The sequence below is a fragment of the Pinus tabuliformis genome, chromosome Q (assembly GCF_031772625.1).
Source record: "Pinus tabuliformis cultivar Carrire ecotype Pingquan chromosome Q, CPIR1, whole genome shotgun sequence".
Classification (NCBI taxonomy): Eukaryota; Viridiplantae; Streptophyta; class Pinopsida; order Pinales; family Pinaceae; genus Pinus; species Pinus tabuliformis.
In genome coordinates this window covers 767,688,535-767,694,534 of record NC_142296.1, presented here as the reverse complement: position 1 = coordinate 767,694,534, position 6,000 = coordinate 767,688,535, and positions in this window count along the sequence as shown.

Here is a 6,000-nt window from a genome sequence, read left to right as displayed (position 1 = left end):
AGATAAGAAGTAAATGAGTATCACAAGCAATTATCAAGTAGAGAAATATTTTAACTATCCATGCCCTAGGTTTCTCAACAACTTTTTGGGGAGAAAACGTATTTTCTATCCTTTTGAAGGAAACTGCTTTACTTGAAGAGTTTCTATGCCTTTTGGAGATCATATAGTTTTCCTTGCAAGCTTACTTTCTTGGAAAAAGGAGGGCACACTACTTGGGGATTATTTTATGGCATGCTTACATGGTTTCTTGGTAGGGAATGGTGCCCACTTTAGGGGAGATTTATTTCCCTTTTCTTTGTTCTTATTGGTTCTATTAAATGTTGCTTATACATCCTACTTGGAGGCTGTGTTTTATGCAAGGGTCAACGACTACTTTTAGAAGATTTCTTCCACGTTCAACAATCATTGATGTGCCTTAGAAGAAAAACACACCTTTCTTAAGGAAAGCATTCTACTTGGAGAGTTCCTATGCCTTTTGGATATCTTCTAACTTTCCTTGCATGCTTACATTCTTGGCAAGAGGAGGGTACATTACTAAGCATTGTTTTATGGCATGTTCGCGTGGTTGTATTTGGAAGGAGGGGGTGCTCACATTTTTTAATTCTTCTTGCCTCTATTTTAGTCTAGCTTATGTGTTGTTCTTGGTTGAGATGTTTCATGCAGGTGTTGATGGCTATTTTTAAAAGAATTTCTCCATAGTTGGAAATGACTAGTGTGCCTTGGGTGGAGATGCTTTTCTTGGAGTGATTTTCCTCTCTTCTCTCATTCTGTTTTTGGGAAAAGTAAGATGCATTCCTTGGGCATTCGTATCTGATTTTTATTCTATTCAAGAGAATTCGTTTTGCAAACCCCCATGTTCATTCTATAAGTGCTATAGAGTCCCATTGAGTTGGTTGATAAATGTTTTGCTTGACTCCCCTTGTGTTCATACTTTCCGAGTCCTTACAGGTTGGTGCGATGGAGAAAACCAACGAGTTAGAGGTCCCTCCATTGAGGTCTTGTGATTATATCCCTGAGCTTGCTGTGAACAAGATACTTCAAAAGTTATATTCCATCCCTTGAAGTAATTATGCATTAATTCCAATATCTTCAGACTTTGTATGTGCATCTCTGGAATAAAGGTGATATTCTTTTGGCTACTAATTCTTGCCTTATTGGTGAGCTTGATCCAATAATTTGAAGTTTTTGAATTGAATGACTTTGGGAATCTCTCCCACCCAATTGCTTTTCTTCTCCTTATTCAACTCCATACCCATTGGACTTGAGGCACTGGACGAAAATGTAATATTCCTAATGGAAATATACAATGTTGAACAAATCAAATATAGCAGAAACACATGAAAAATTTACGGCACATTTAACAACCAAAAATCTTCGTGAACTGTGCTGATCTGAGCCATTTTATTAGTAAATAAGAGGTTACAATGTGGTGCTAGAAATAGTGCACTTGGGCTTGCTTAAGGCAAGCTAGCTAAACCCAAATGAACAATAATAAATCCCTCTAAAATCTGTTGCTGCTCTCTCTGGCTCTGCACTGAAACTACCCAGAAAATATGCTCTTGGATGCAAAGAACCGCTGCTAGGGCCTCCTCGGGTGCTCAAAAAATTCCGGGAAATTAACCTCGGGCTCTCCACCAATAACCCACAGAAACCCACGAAGGAATTGGCCAAATGTGAAGCAAGGGTTGAGATCTCCGCTCGAAGACACTCGTGTGCTGAACAACACTGGAAACTTGGCTTCAACTCAAGCGTGCTATGTCAAAGACACAATCTTTGAATAGATGAATGAATGAACAAAATGAGTGCCTCTTGCTTTATTTATCAAAGAACTTCCAAGATGCCTGTGTGGGCCCAACTCGACTTTCCACACCAACTCCAATGAGAGTGTCTTCCACATGTGGGCCGTAATTCTCCATGGGGTGGCCCCCATGTTCCACTAGAGCCACAATATTTCCCTTCCTTCTTAATGTTTGGGCCCCCACTTAATCCCAAATTTCATGTGGGACTTCTAAACCCACATCTCCTAAGTGCAAACATGAAATAAGACAAAATTGGGCAAGGTTGATATTTCCCTTAGCAATATTTCTAAGTGGGAATATCACAATCCTCCCTGCCAAAACGTTGCATGTCCTCAAGCAACTGCTAAACAATGCTATCTCTAGTTGTTGCTCCCCATTGTCATTGTAAAAATGTGCCAGGGTCCCAAATGCTCCATTGATTCGTCCCTGACCTTGGCACTGTCCTGACATGAAATAATCCCACAATACCAGGATCCCAAGCCATCTTGTCCCACTGAATCTCCCCTCGCTCGAATCACTATCGTGCCTGGTATAAGTATCAAAAGTCCCTTGTATACCATCAATGAGTAGGGGATCATGATAATGTGGCACAATGTCCAACTCCTTGTGAAGCTGTCTTACCACGTAGGCCATCGCATGCACTCTAGGAGTACACTCTCGAAGATACCACCCAATCCCTGTAGAGATAGAGTCTCGCTCACGTGAGCTTCTCCTGATATCATCTGGTTGGCCCACCTGCCATGCTAGTGAAGTTCCCCATGCCATCAACGAGTCACCAAAGCCCAATGGAAGATCTAAATGATCTTCCCCTGCATAAATCAGCTCATCCCAAAGGGTAGTTGTCCTGCCAAGTCCTATGATGCCTGAATCCCACACTTGTCTAAAAAGGGTGCCACTATGCTGTCGTTGCGCAACTTTGATCATGACAGTTTTCCCCTCTTTCTCAAGTTGTATCCACCTCTCCTGGGACCTGACGACAAAACATCTATGGAGTCCCGACTCCCAATTCATCTAGGCCAAGCACCTCCATGATGTCACCTCCTACCCATCCAACACTCACCCTAATTTGTAGCGATAACAAGGAAAACCGACCTTGTCATATGATCAAAGCCTCAACGCTCCCCCACATGTCAAACCAAGGGTGAGCTGGGTCATCCCCTGTCTTGATCCCACTCACCACAAAGCAGAGTGTCCAATCGACCAATCAAACCCCTAAATTCCACAGCCAGAACGACTGCGGCATAGTCCTGACAACTGATGGAACCAACCTGTACCACATCTCAGGTCCCTGCATGCATTCAATATATGAACTCCATACATCATGAACTAATCTGGTGTGTGCGACACAACACTGCGTCAACCATACCACACAGTGGGATCTGTCGTCCTGCCTCCTAAAAGTGCTTCGCAATATTGCCCGGAGTCTAAACATCCGCCTATAAGCAAGGTTCACCAACTGCTGTAGATGTTCTAGAGACACTTCAAAATGTCTCATCAAAGGGGGATCATGTATCACCTTGAGTGTGGGCTCAAGGTTGGTGCAAGTGCTACCCCTACAGGGGATTGGACTACCCCCAAGCCTGTAGCCACCAACTTGCGTCCTGACCGTATGCCACAACTGGAAAGCCTCTCTCCCAATGCACCGAGTCTCGTCCAACTGTCTCCAATGAACCTCATGGGTCCTGTTGCTCATGATGAGAGCATCAAGAGATGATATCCAAGCCCCCCGTGTCAGTATGCAATGCTGGAGAGTGATAAATGGAGGCTCACAGTTGGCCTTGTGATCAACTCGCTCTCCAAATTTGAGTGTGCCAAACCCAATGGTGTGCTTGATGCCCTCGTTAGGAGATCTCTCTGGCTGGAACACTCTGACGGCTTGTTGTGCAGCATCATGCGCAATTGCACACAGGTACGTACCCCTACACTCCTCTACATAGCACTGAGCTCCGTGGCACATATCCATGCACCCTTGGATACCAACGCTCAATGCCATGCCCCCATGTACCATAGGGAATCTCATATGTGCCGATGCAACCACCATGCTACTAGTACACCTGCCACAAAGTGATCTACACCTCCTCATTTGCCATGGTAATCCTGAGCAACCTAACTCCACACTTGCTAGAGGGGATATCTCTGCTGTGCCGATCCTTGGTGACTCCTGTTCTCAGTACCCCAATGGGAGGACATGGTCTCCATACTATGCCTGGTTCGGTGGCCTACCCATGCCACCTCCTCCCACCAGTTCCTGCCAGAGAATGCTAATCATCTTGCGACCCCATGTGCAACCATCATGCCAATACAATCCATGGAGCCTACTCACAAATTGCCTATCTTGCTAATGTCGACTGGAATTCCCCGAGGGAATGTATGTGCTCAGTCACTAGGTCGACCACCTCATCAATGCCATAGCCATCCCACATGTTTGATATCAGATAGGGAGCTCCAACTAGATCCCAATGCCAACCCGGGCCTCTAGTGCCCTCGGTGTCTAAGAGCTCCCACTGAGCTATACTCCAGACTATGACCATCTCCATGAGTCCAGTCCAGTCCACTCCACTAGGTACCAAGTCAGAATCTCTCGCCATCCAACCCCAAAAGAGGGATCAAATGCATGAACTCTCACACATAGAACAACCTCGACATGCGGATGGTGCACCTTGTGCAACTTCAAATCTAGGTCAACACATGAGATCTGACTAGGTAGCTCCGTCTCCCTCTCTCTAATGGGCAAAGGTGACCCAATAGTGCTGCTAACCTGGTCATCCCCTCTGGTATGTCTAGACAACTTTGCCTCTCTCAATCCAATGCATAGGGGTGGGTTGATAACACTGTAGATCCTGTCAGCGTGCCTTTGAAGCGAACTGCGCTGGAATCCCAAGGTGTGGTCTCTATGTTGCCCCTCATCAATGGCTAGCCCAAAGGATGGTTGCACATCCTCCTCCATCATGGGCTCGACATGAGCCTCCAATTGCTCCTCCATAGACAACCCAACATGCACGGCATGCTCATCAGTCAACTGTAGGTGGCTACCATTTTGAAGCTTTGTCATAGACTAGAATGCCTCATCAAGGGATACCTCATGAATGGATGTGTGCTCAACTGCCTCCTCCAATTTGTCTACTAGGGCTAACAAAGGAGACTCCAATAGGGGTGACTCCTGTGTCACACTAGGTGTATCCTCGTGCTCCTCCTGCATGCCATTAGCCTCATGCTCAACCGGTTGGAATGTATCTAGATGAACTCCCTCCTCTAGGGGTATGTTCTCTCTCATCCCGTCACTACCCCTGCCTCCCATCTTCATCTCTGCAGTATTGCTACTAGCATTTTGTTCAACAATCATGCTCCTCTTATTTCCTGCATTTGCGGGTTGGAAACTATTGTTTCTTCTTGTTGCCCTTGTTGACAACCTCTCTTCGAGAAGCCCCACCAGTATCTCGATCCTCCTAGTAACGTTTTCGAATTTCTCTTGCTGAGACATTTTTGGGCATAAGTTCAATCTAGAGAATAATTGCGGGACTAGTGTTTTAGCCTCTGGAATTCTAGTCCACAATAGCACTTGAGCATTTGTGTGATTTAGATCCACTGCTGGCCAAAATCATGCTCTGATACCACTGTAATATTCCTAATGGAAATATACAATGTTAAACAAAGCAAATATAGCAGAAACACATACAAAAATTTACAACACATTTAACAACCATAAATCTCCATGAACTGCGTTGATCTGAGCCATTTTATTAATAAATAAGAGGGTACAATGTGGTGCTGGAAAGAGTGCACCTGGGCTTGCTCAAGGCAAGCTAGCTAAACCCAAATGAACAATAAGAAATCCCTCTCAAATCTGTTGCTACTCTCTTTGGCTCTGTGCTGAAACTACCCAAAAAATATGTTGTTGGCTGCAAAGAACTGCTGCTAGGGCCTCCTTGGGTGCTCAGAAAATTTCGGGAAATTAACCTCGGGCTCTCCACCAATAACCCACAAAAACCCACAAAGGAATTGGCCAAATGTTGACCTTGGAATTTCGGCCCAATTTTCCCCTAGCTCCTCTAGCTGTTGGCTGAGTTGGGGCCCCTGTTTGACCCCTCAAATCTGCCCAGAAAATTCTGCCAAATTAATCTTGGCCTCTCCTCAATAAACCCAGAAAAACCCAAAAAGGGTTTGTCCTAGTTTTGACGCTCCAAAATTGACCCCCAAATGC